Here is a 12,500-nt window from a genome sequence, read left to right as displayed (position 1 = left end):
TTCACAATTCATCTTTTTCGACAAGTTCCTATATCGAGCGGAATCTAATTTCCTAATACTTTGCTTTTCATAATTATTACTATTTTCATACAACTTTTATATAATACACCTCGTACGTTCATACATCGAGCGGCCATCTAATTTCATAATACTTTTTTCCGTTATTGTTAATATTTTCATAACACTTTTATATAATATACCTCGAACGGCTTCTACATAAAAAAAATTTCCATTCAATTTACACAATTCAACTTTTTCGACAAGTTCCTATATCCTGCCGACCAGACACCAAACTTAATACGGTTTTATAGACACTAGCGCCCTCTGCCGGCCAGTCACCGAACTTAACACTGTTTTATAGACACTAGCGCCCTCTGCCGGAGAGACGACAAACTAAACACCTTTTTATAGACACTAGCGCCCTCTGCCGGAGAGACGACAAACTAAACACCTTTTTATAGACACTAGCGCCCTCTGCCGGCCAGTCACCGAACTTAACACGGTTTAATAGACACTAGCGCCCTCTGCCGGCCAGAAGACAAACTAAACACCGTTTTATAGACACTAGCGCTCTCTGCCGGCCAGTCACCGAACTTAGCTAATTTCGTAATACTTTGCTTTTCATAATTATTACTATTTTCATACAACTTTTATATAATACACCTCGTACGTTCATACATCGAGCGACGATCTAATTTCATAATACTTTTTTTCTTTATCGTTAATATTTTCATAACACTTTTATGTCATACACCTCGGACGACTTCTACATACAAAACATCTCCATTCAACTTCACATATCATCTTTCTCGACAAGTTCCTATATCGAGCGGAATTAAATTTCATAATACTTGTTTTTCATTATTATTTCTATTTTCATACAACTTTTATATAATACACCTCGTACGTTCATACATCGAGCGGCCATCTAATTTCATAATACTTTTTTCCGTTATTGTTAATATTTTCATAACACTTTTATATAATATACCTCGAACGGCTTCTACATAAAAAAAATTTCCATTCAATTTACACAATTCAACTTTTTCGACAAGTTGCTATATCCTGCCGACCAGACACCAAACTTAATACGGTTTTATAGACACTAGCGCCCTCTGCCGGCCAGTCACCGAACTTAACACGGTTTAATAGACACTAGCGCCCTCTGCCGGCCAGTCACCGAACTTAACACGGTTTAATAGACACTAGCGCCCTCTGCCGGCCAGAAGACAAACCAAACACAGTTTTATAGACACTAGCGCCCTCTGCCGGCCAGACGACAAACTGAACACGGTTTTATAGACACTAGCGCCCTCTGCCGGAGAGACGACAAACTAAACACATTTTTATAGACACTAGCGCCCTCTGCCGGCCAGAAGACAAACCAAACACAGTTTTATAGACACTAGCGCCCTCTGCCGGCCAGACGACAAACTGAACACGGTTTTATAGACACTAGCGCCCTCTGCCGGCCAGTCACCAAACTTAGGTAGTTTCGTAATACTTTGTTTTTCATAATTATTACTATTTTCATAAAACTTTTATATAATACACCTCGTACGTTCATACATCGAGCGGCCATCTAATTTCATAATACTTTTTTCCGTTATTGTTAATATTTTCATAACACTTTTATATAATATACCTCGAACGGCTTCTACATAAAAAAAATTTCCATTCATTTTACACAATTCAACTTTTTCGACAAGTTCCTATATCCTGCCGACCAGACACCAAATTTAACACGGTTTTATAGACACTAGCGCTCTCTGCCGGCCAGTCACCGAACTTAACACTGTTTTATAGACACTAGCGCCCTCTGCCGGCCAGTGACCGAACTTAACACGGTTTAATAGACACTAGCGCCCTCTGCCGGCCAGACGACAAACTGAACACGGTTTTATAGACACTAGCGCCCTCTGCCGGCCAGACGACAAACTAAACACCTTTTTATAGACACTAGCGCCCTCTGCCGGAGAGACGACAAACTAAACACCTTTTTATAGACACTAGCGCCCTCTGCCGGCCAGTCACCGAACTTAACACGGTTTAATAGACACTAGCGCCCTCTGCCGGCCAGAAGACAAACTAAACACCGTTTTATAGACACTAGCGCCCTCTGCCGGCCAGTCACCGAACTTAGCTAATTTCGTAATACTTTGCTTTTCATAATTATTACTATTTTCATACAACTTTTATATAATACACCTCGTACGTTCATACATCGAGCGGCGATCTAATTTCATAATACTTTTTTTCCTTATGGTTAATATTTTCATAACACTTTTATGTCATACACCTCGGACGACTTCTACATACAAAACATCTCCATTCAACTTCACAAATCATCTTTCTCGACAAGTTCCTATATCGAGCGGAATTTAATTTCATAATACTTGTTTTTCATTATTATTTCTATTTTCATACAACTTTTATATAATACACCTCGTACGTTCATACATCGAGCGGCGATCTAATTTCATAATACTTTTTTTCTTTATCGTTAATATTTTCATAACACTTTTATGTCATACACCTCGGACGACTTCTACATACAAAACATCTCCATTCAACTTCACAAATCATTTTTCTCGACAAGTTCTTATATCGAGCGGAATTAAATTTCATAATACTTGTTTTTCATTATTATTTCTATTTTCATACAACTTTTATATAATACACCTCGTACGTTCATACATCGAGCGGCCATCTAATTTCATAATACTTTTTTCCTTTATTGTTAATATTTTCATAACACTTTTATATAATATACCTCGAACGGCTTCTACATAAAAAAAATTTCCATTCAATTTACACAATTCAACTCTTTCGACAAGTTCCTATATCCTGCCGACCAGACACCAAACTTAATAGGGTTTTATAGACACTAGCGCCCTCTGCCGGCCAGTCACCGAACTTAACACTGTTTTATAGACACTAGCGCCCTCTGCCGGAGAGACGACAAACTGAACACGGTTTTATAGATACTAGCGCCCTCTGCCGGAGAGACGACAAACTAAACACCTTTTTATAGACACTAGCGCCCTCTGCCGGAGAGACGACAAACTGAACACGGTTTTATAGATACTAGCGCCCTCTGCCGGCCAGTTACCGAACTTAACACGGTTTAATAGACACTAGCGCCCTCTGCCGGCCAGAAGACAAACCAAACACAGTTTTATAGACACTAGCGCCCTCTGCCGGAGAGACGACAAACTAAACACCTTTTTATAGACACTAGCGCCCTCTGCCGGCCAGTCACCGAACTTAACACGGTTTAATAGACACTAGCGCCCTCTGCCGGCCAGAAGACAAACTAAACACAGTTTTATAGACACTAGCGCCCTCTGCCGGAGAGACGACAAACTGAACACGGTTTTATAGATACTAGCGCCCTCTGCCGGCCAGTCACCAAACTTAGGTAATTTCGTAATACTTTGTTTTTCATAATTATTACTATTTTCATAAAACTTTTATATAATACACCTCGTACGTTCATACATCGAGCGGCCATCTAATTTCATAATACTTTTTTTCCTTATTGTTAATATTTTCATAACACTTTTATGTCATACACCTCGGACGGCTTTTAAATACAAAACATCTCCACTCAATTTTCACAAATCATCTTTCTCGACAAATTGCTATATCGAGCGGAATTTAATTTCATAATACTTGTTTTTCATTATTATTTCTATTTTCATACAACTTTTATATAATACACCTCGTACGTTCATACATCGAGCGGCGATCTAATTTCATAATACTTTTTTTCCTTATTGTTAATATTTTCATAACACTTTTATGTGATAGATACACCTCGGACGGCTTTTAAATACAAAACATCTCCACTCAATTTTCACAAATCATCTTTTTCGACAAATTGCTATATCGAGCGGAATTTAATTTCATAATACTTGTTTTTCATTATTATTTCTATTTTCATACAACTTTTATATAATACACCTCGTACGTTCATACATCGAGCGGCGATCTAAATTCATAATACTTTTTTTCCTTATTGTTAATATTTGCATAACACTTTTATGTCATACACCTCGGACGGCTTTTAAATACAAAACATCTCCACTCAATTTTCACAAATCATCTTTCTCGACAAATTGCTATATCGAGCGGAATTTAATTTCATAATACTTGTTTTTCATTATTATTTCTATTTTCATACAACTTTTATATAATACACCTCGTACGTTCATACATCGAGCGGCGATCTAATTTCATAATACTTTTTTTCTTTATCGTTAATATTTTCATAACACTTTTATGTCATACACCTCGGACGACTTCTACATACAAAACATCTCCATTCAACTTCACAAATCATTTTTCTCGACAAGTTCTTATATCGAGCGGAATTAAATTTCATAATACTTGTTTTTCATTATTATTTCTATTTTCATACAACTTTTATATAATACACCTCGTACGTTCATACATCGAGCGGCCATCTAATTTCATAATACTTTTTTCCTTTATTGTTAATATTTTCATAACACTTTTATATAATATGCCTCGAACGGCTTCTACATAAAAAAAATTTCCATTCAATTTACACAATTCAACTCTTTCGACAAGTTCCTATATCCTGCCGACCAGACACCAAACTTAATAGGGTTTTATAGACACTAGCGCCCTCTGCCGGCCAGTCACCGAACTTAACACTGTTTTATAGACACTAGCGCCCTCTGCCGGAGAGACGACAAACTGAACACGGTTTTATAGATACTAGCGCCCTCTGCCGGAGAGACGACAAACTAAACACCTTTTTATAGACACTAGCGCCCTCTGCCGGAGAGACGACAAACTGAACACGGTTTTATAGATACTAGCGCCCTCTGCCGGCCAGTTACCGAACTTAACACGGTTTAATAGACACTAGCGCCCTCTGCCGGCCAGAAGACAAACCAAACACAGTTTTATAGACACTAGCGCCCTCTGCCGGAGAGACGACAAACTAAACACCTTTTTATAGACACTAGCGCCCTCTGCCGGCCAGTCACCGAACTTAACACGGTTTAATAGACACTAGCGCCCTCTGCCGGCCAGAAGACAAACTAAACACAGTTTTATAGACACTAGCGCCCTCTGCCGGAGAGACGACAAACTGAACACGGTTTTATAGATACTAGCGCCCTCTGCCGGCCAGTCACCAAACTTAGGTAATTTCGTAATACTTTGTTTTTCATAATTATTACTATTTTCATAAAACTTTTATATAATACACCTCGTACGTTCATACATCGAGCGGCCATCTAATTTCATAATACTTTTTTTCCTTATTGTTAATATTTTCATAACACTTTTATGTCATACACCTCGGACGGCTTTTAAATACAAAACATCTCCACTCAATTTTCACAAATCATCTTTCTCGACAAATTGCTATATCGAGCGGAATTTAATTTCATAATACTTGTTTTTCATTATTATTTCTATTTTCATACAACTTTTATATAATACACCTCGTACGTTCATACATCGAGCGGCGATCTAATTTCATAATACTTTTTTTCCTTATTGTTAATATTTTCATAACACTTTTATGTGATAGATACACCTCGGACGGCTTTTAAATACAAAACATCTCCACTCAATTTTCACAAATCATCTTTTTCGACAAATTGCTATATCGAGCGGAATTTAATTTCATAATACTTGTTTTTCATTATTATTTCTATTTTCATACAACTTTTATATAATACACCTCGTACGTTCATACATCGAGCGGCGATCTAAATTCATAATACTTTTTTTCCTTATTGTTAATATTTGCATAACACTTTTATGTCATACACCTCGGACGGCTTTTAAATACAAAACATCTCCACTCAATTTTCACAAATCATCTTTCTCGACAAATTGCTATATCGAGCGGAATTTAATTTCATAATACTTGTTTTTCATTATTATTTCTATTTTCATACAACTTTTATATAATACACCTCGTACGTTCATACATCGAGCGGCGATCTAATTTCATAATACTTTTTTTCTTTATCGTTAATATTTTCATAACACTTTTATGTCATACACCTCGGACGACTTCTACATACAAAACATCTCCATTCAACTTCACAAATCATTTTTCTCGACAAGTTCTTATATCGAGCGGAATTAAATTTCATAATACTTGTTTTTCATTATTATTTCTATTTTCATACAACTTTTATATAATACACCTCGTACGTTCATACATCGAGCGGCCATCTAATTTCATAATACTTTTTTCCTTTATTGTTAATATTTTCATAACACTTTTATATAATATGCCTCGAACGGCTTCTACATAAAAAAAATTTCCATTCAATTTACACAATTCAACTCTTTCGACAAGTTCCTATATCCTGCCGACCAGACACCAAACTTAATAGGGTTTTATAGACACTAGCGCCCTCTGCCGGCCAGTCACCGAACTTAACACTGTTTTATAGACACTAGCGCCCTCTGCCGGAGAGACGACAAACTGAACACGGTTTTATAGATACTAGCGCCCTCTGCCGGAGAGACGACAAACTAAACACCTTTTTATAGACACTAGCGCCCTCTGCCGGAGAGACGACAAACTGAACACGGTTTTATAGATACTAGCGCCCTCTGCCGGCCAGTTACCGAACTTAACACGGTTTAATAGACACTAGCGCCCTCTGCCGGCCAGAAGACAAACCAAACACAGTTTTATAGACACTAGCGCCCTCTGCCGGAGAGACGACAAACTAAACACCTTTTTATAGACACTAGCGCCCTCTGCCGGCCAGTCACCGAACTTAACACGGTTTAATAGACACTAGCGCCCTCTGCCGGCCAGAAGACAAACTAAACACAGTTTTATAGACACTAGCGCCCTCTGCCGGAGAGACGACAAACTGAACACGGTTTTATAGATACTAGCGCCCTCTGCCGGCCAGTCACCAAACTTAGGTAATTTCGTAATACTTTGTTTTTCATAATTATTACTATTTTCATAAAACTTTTATATAATACACCTCGTACGTTCATACATCGAGCGGCCATCTAATTTCATAATACTTTTTTTCCTTATTGTTAATATTTTCATAACACTTTTATGTCATACACCTCGGACGGCTTTTAAATACAAAACATCTCCACTCAATTTTCACAAATCATCTTTCTCGACAAATTGCTATATCGAGCGGAATTTAATTTCATAATACTTGTTTTTCATTATTATTTCTATTTTCATACAACTTTTATATAATACACCTCGTACGTTCATACATCGAGCGGCGATCTAATTTCATAATACTTTTTTTCCTTATTGTTAATATTTTCATAACACTTTTATGTGATAGATACACCTCGGACGGCTTTTAAATACAAAACATCTCCACTCAATTTTCACAAATCATCTTTTTCGACAAATTGCTATATCGAGCGGAATTTAATTTCATAATACTTGTTTTTCATTATTATTTCTATTTTCATACAACTTTTATATAATACACCTCGTACGTTCATACATCGAGCGGCGATCTAAATTCATAATACTTTTTTTCCTTATTGTTAATATTTGCATAACACTTTTATGTCATACACCTCGGACGGCTTTTAAATACAAAACATCTCCACTCAATTTTCACAAATCATCTTTCTCGACAAATTGCTATATCGAGCGGAATTTAATTTCATAATACTTGTTTTTTATTATTATTTCTATTTTCATACAACTTTTATATAATACACCTCGTACGTTCATACATCGAGCGGCGATCTAAATTCATAATACTTTTTTTCCTTATGGTTAATATTTTCATAACATTTTTATGTCATACACCTCGGACGACTTCTACATACAAAACATCTCCATTCAACTTCACAAATCATCTTTCTCGACAAGTTCCTATATCGAGCGGAATTTAATTTCATAATACTTGTTTTTCATTATTATTTCTATTTTCATACAACTTTTATATAATACACCTCGTACGTTCATACATCGAGCGGCCATCTAATTTCATAATACTTTTTTTCCTTATTGTTAATATTTTCATAACACTTTTATGTGATAGATACACCTCGGACGGCTTCTAAATACAAAACATGTAATTTCATAATACTTCTTTTTAATATTCACAATACATCTTTTATATATTTTCACTATACATCTTTATTAATGTTAATGTAGAAGGCGTACCGTTGTACAGCGCACATATATGTGTGGTGTATCGAAGTTGACGTCTCGTTAAATTTTAATAAACTCGTTATAATTTACGTAAAGACGTTGTTTCGGTCATTCCACATCGGTGGATTATATAGTTTTCTGAAAGGGTCCCCGTTCTCCTCCAATATATTAACGTATATTGCTAGCGGTTCCCTTTTTAGATATTATATCAATTTATCCACAAATTAAATATCTATTGCGAGATCGCGAATTTAGCTAGCGTTCTATCGTGAGCGATTCATATGCGATCGTCTATGAAAAATATATATTATATTACACTTTTATATATATAATACACAATATTTGCGATAACTCTCATTATTCCGTGCGAGAATAAAAATTTCGTTCATTATTACCTAATGTATAAACCATGTCGCTTACAATCTAGCGAAGGGTAGAGATAATGTCGAAATTGTAGCCCGGTCGACGTAATCATCTAATTTTTCTCATTTCGATTAAATTTAGATAGATTTATAGTCGATTCGGTGAAATTTTATAAAATAAGAAAAAATATAAATAAAGCGTGGCGCTGAAAATTATATATTTTCAATAATAAGCGCAGCAAACACGCAAAAGAAAAAGTAAATAACAATGTGTTTATACACGAATATAGATGATTATTATATTATGTATAAATATAAAGTATATATGTAATATAAAAAACATCATCATAATTTATCCTCTTTTGGATATTGTTATTAAAACTTTTTCGATAATAGTTTTTTATTATAAAATATATATATATATATATATATAATAATAATAGTAATAATATATATTATATATATTATAAAACACAGTTCCCTGGTTGATCCTGCCAGTAGTCATATGCTTGTCTCAAAGATTAAGCCATGCATGTCTCAGTACAAGCCAAATTAAGGTGAAACCGCGAAAGGCTCATTAAATCAGTTATGGTTCCTTAGATCGTACCCACATTTACTTGGATAACTGTGGTAATTCTAGAGCTAATACATGCAAACAGAGTTCCGACCGGAGACGGAAGGAGCGCTTTTATTAGATCAAAACCAATCGGTGGCGGGCTTGCTCGTCATCGTACAATTTGGTGACTCTGAATAACTTTTCGCTGATCGCACGGTCTCGCACCGGCGACGCATCTTTCAAATGTCTGCCTTATCAACTGTCGATGGTAGGTTCTGCGCCTACCATGGTTGTAACGGGTAACGGGGAATCAGGGTTCGATTCCGGAGAGGGAGCCTGAGAAACGGCTACCACATCCAAGGAAGGCAGCAGGCGCGCAAATTACCCACTCCCGGCACGGGGAGGTAGTGACGAAAAATAACGATACGGGACTCATCCGAGGCCCCGTAATCGGAATGAGTACACTCTAAACCCTTTAACGAGGATCAATTGGAGGGCAAGTCTGGTGCCAGCAGCCGCGGTAATTCCAGCTCCAATAGCGTATATTAAAGTTGTTGCGGTTAAAAAGCTCGTAGTCGAATCTGTGTCCCACGCCGCTGGTTCATCGTACGCGGTGTTAACTGGCGTGTCGTGGGACGTCCTGCCGGTGGGCTTAGCTCGCAAGGGCGGCCCAACTCAATCCCGCCGCGGTGCTCTTGACTGAGTGTCGAGGTGGGCCGGCACGTTTACTTTGAACAAATTAGAGTGCTTAAAGCAGGCTAAAATTTTGCCTGAATACTGTGTGCATGGAATAATGGAATAGGACCTCGGTTCTATTTTGTTGGTTTTCGGAACCCCGAGGTAATGATTAATAGGAACGGATGGGGGCATTCGTATTGCGACGTTAGAGGTGAAATTCTTGGATCGTCGCAAGACGGACAGAAGCGAAAGCATTTGCCAAAAACGCTTTCATTGATCAAGAACGAAAGTTAGAGGTTCGAAGGCGATCAGATACCGCCCTAGTTCTAACCATAAACGATGCCAGCTAGCGATCCGCCGACGTTCCTCCGATGACTCGGCGGGCAGCTTCCGGGAAACCAAAGCTTTTGGGTTCCGGGGGAAGTATGGTTGCAAAGCTGAAACTTAAAGGAATTGACGGAAGGGCACCACCAGGAGTGGAGCCTGCGGCTTAATTTGACTCAACACGGGAAACCTCACCAGGCCCGGACACCGGAAGGATTGACAGATTGAGAGCTCTTTCTTGATTCGGTGGGTGGTGGTGCATGGCCGTTCTTAGTTGGTGGAGCGATTTGTCTGGTTAATTCCGATAACGAACGAGACTCTAGCCTGCTAACTAGGCGTATTTCGACATCCCAAAGGCCCGTCGGTATTGAGTTTCGGCTCTTGCCGTTCGCGGTTTTTACTGTCGGCGTACAAATAATTCTTCTTAGAGGGACAGGCGGCTTCTAGCCGCACGAGATTGAGCAATAACAGGTCTGTGATGCCCTTAGATGTTCTGGGCCGCACGCGCGCTACACTGAAGGAATCAGCGTGTCCTCCCTGGCCGAGCGGCCCGGGTAACCCGCTGAACCTCCTTCGTGCTAGGGATTGGGGCTTGCAATTGTTCCCCATGAACGAGGAATTCCCAGTAAGCGCGAGTCATAAGCTCGCGTTGATTACGTCCCTGCCCTTTGTACACACCGCCCGTCGCTACTACCGATTGAATGATTTAGTGAGGTCTTCGGACTGAGCGCGGTGGCGTTTCGGCGTCGCCGATGCTTCGGAAAGATGACCAAACTTGATCATTTAGAGGAAGTAAAAGTCGTAACAAGGTTTCCGTAGGTGAACCTGCGGAAGGATCATTACAGAGTATTTGTTCGTTTTTAAACAAAAAAAAAAAAAAAACGAAATCAAGTCTGTATTAATTGTAAAAGAGAATTTTCTTCTACAAAATTATCGAACTCTTCAAAAGAAATTTATATATGTTATAAATTATATATATATATATATATATATTATAGATGTATATATATTGAAATCTTTTTTTAATTTTTACAAAATTCGAACAAGTTTCGAATAAAATTAAAAAAAAAAAGATAAATATAATTCATACGTCTATAAAAATATATTTACATATATAAATTTTTCCAATAAAAATATAACGAAAAATTTTTATCATAGTTTATAGAAGGCGTCGACGACGATGACGACACAACAATAACAACATATGTATTATTATATATTATAACGATTGACGGAACGATCATTAACAAAATTTCTTGTTAACTAAAAACGTTCTGATAAAGAATCGTTATTATAATAAACGAAAAATATATAGTTTATTGAAACGTCGTCTGTTGTCGTGTGTGTGTGTCTATATTTTTATGGATAAATTTTATTTCGTTTATTATATTATTACCTAAGTTTTTTATCGTTTGAAGGTAATACAAGAAAATATCGACAAGATTATATGTGATGATTATGTTATTGAGACATTTTCATCCGGGTACCTAAACGAAATTTAAGCACATGTCGATTCTATCGATATGTATAAAAATTCGTTTTAGAAATAATATTTTATGTATTATTTCGAAGGTGTTCGAAGATTTACGCCCGACCGTCGAAATTTGTATAAAACTTTCAAGATAAAAAAAAAACTGTAATAATATAAAGAGGAGGAATATATCGTGCGAGATATCTGTCTATGCGCGCCTCGTTTGTAATAAAACATGTGCAGCGGTTAAAATTTATCAGATATATCAAAGTACGATATTATAATTTCTCTAAAAGTTTCGAATAATTACCATTTATTATAATATATATATATATGTATATATATATATATATATATAAAAAATGTCGTTATATAAATTTTCTATACGCGTATAAGATATTATAATAATATTATTAATTTAATAATTATCAAATATTAAAAATACGACGAATAGAATATGAGAAAACGACATAATAATAAAATGATTACCCTGAACGGTGAATCACTTGGCTCGTGGGTCGATGAAGAACGCAGCTAATTGCGCGTCAACTTGTGAACTGCAGGACACATGAACATCGACATTTCGAACGCACATTGCGGTCCTCGGATACTCGTTCCCGGACCACTCCTGACTGAGGGTCGTATCAATTTAAAAGACTGCTTAGAATTTAAAATTTTTCTATTTATTAAAGAAAAATAATGCCTAAGCGTGTTGGATGTGAAACAATAACGCACACTAATTAAGAAAAAACACATGCACATACAAACTTGTGCGTATTTTTTTTGTATTTGTGCGGCATCCTAAAGTGCGAAAAGCAGCGTAAATTTTTATAGAAAAAGTTACGCAATTTTTGAACACAACCCGCTATACCATAAATTAATCGTGTATTTATATGAAATACATAAAATTTGTTTGGTAGAGAGTTATATTTATATATAATATATATA

The 12,500-nt window shown here is 36.7% G+C and overlaps 2 non-coding genes across 2 annotated transcripts; both read left to right on the top strand.

Annotated features, from left to right (window-relative positions):
- Positions 1 to 9,001: 9,001 nt before the first annotated feature.
- Positions 9,002 to 10,923, top strand: LOC130902593 (small subunit ribosomal RNA). Its single transcript, XR_009060436.1, has one exon. It is a non-coding gene; the product is annotated as a small subunit ribosomal RNA (ribosomal RNA).
- A 1,115-nt stretch (positions 10,924 to 12,038) lies between these two features.
- LOC130902635 (5.8S ribosomal RNA) lies at positions 12,039 to 12,194 on the top strand. Its single transcript, XR_009060444.1, has one exon. It is a non-coding gene; the product is annotated as a 5.8S ribosomal RNA (ribosomal RNA).
- Positions 12,195 to 12,500: the final 306 nt, after the last annotated feature.

The sequence above is a fragment of the Diorhabda carinulata genome, chromosome 1, assembly GCF_026250575.1.
Source record: "Diorhabda carinulata isolate Delta chromosome 1, icDioCari1.1, whole genome shotgun sequence".
Lineage (NCBI taxonomy): Eukaryota > Metazoa > Arthropoda > Insecta > Coleoptera > Chrysomelidae > Diorhabda > Diorhabda carinulata.
The sequence above is the reverse complement of the archived record's forward strand: the minus strand, read 5'-3'. Positions and strand labels throughout refer to the sequence as shown.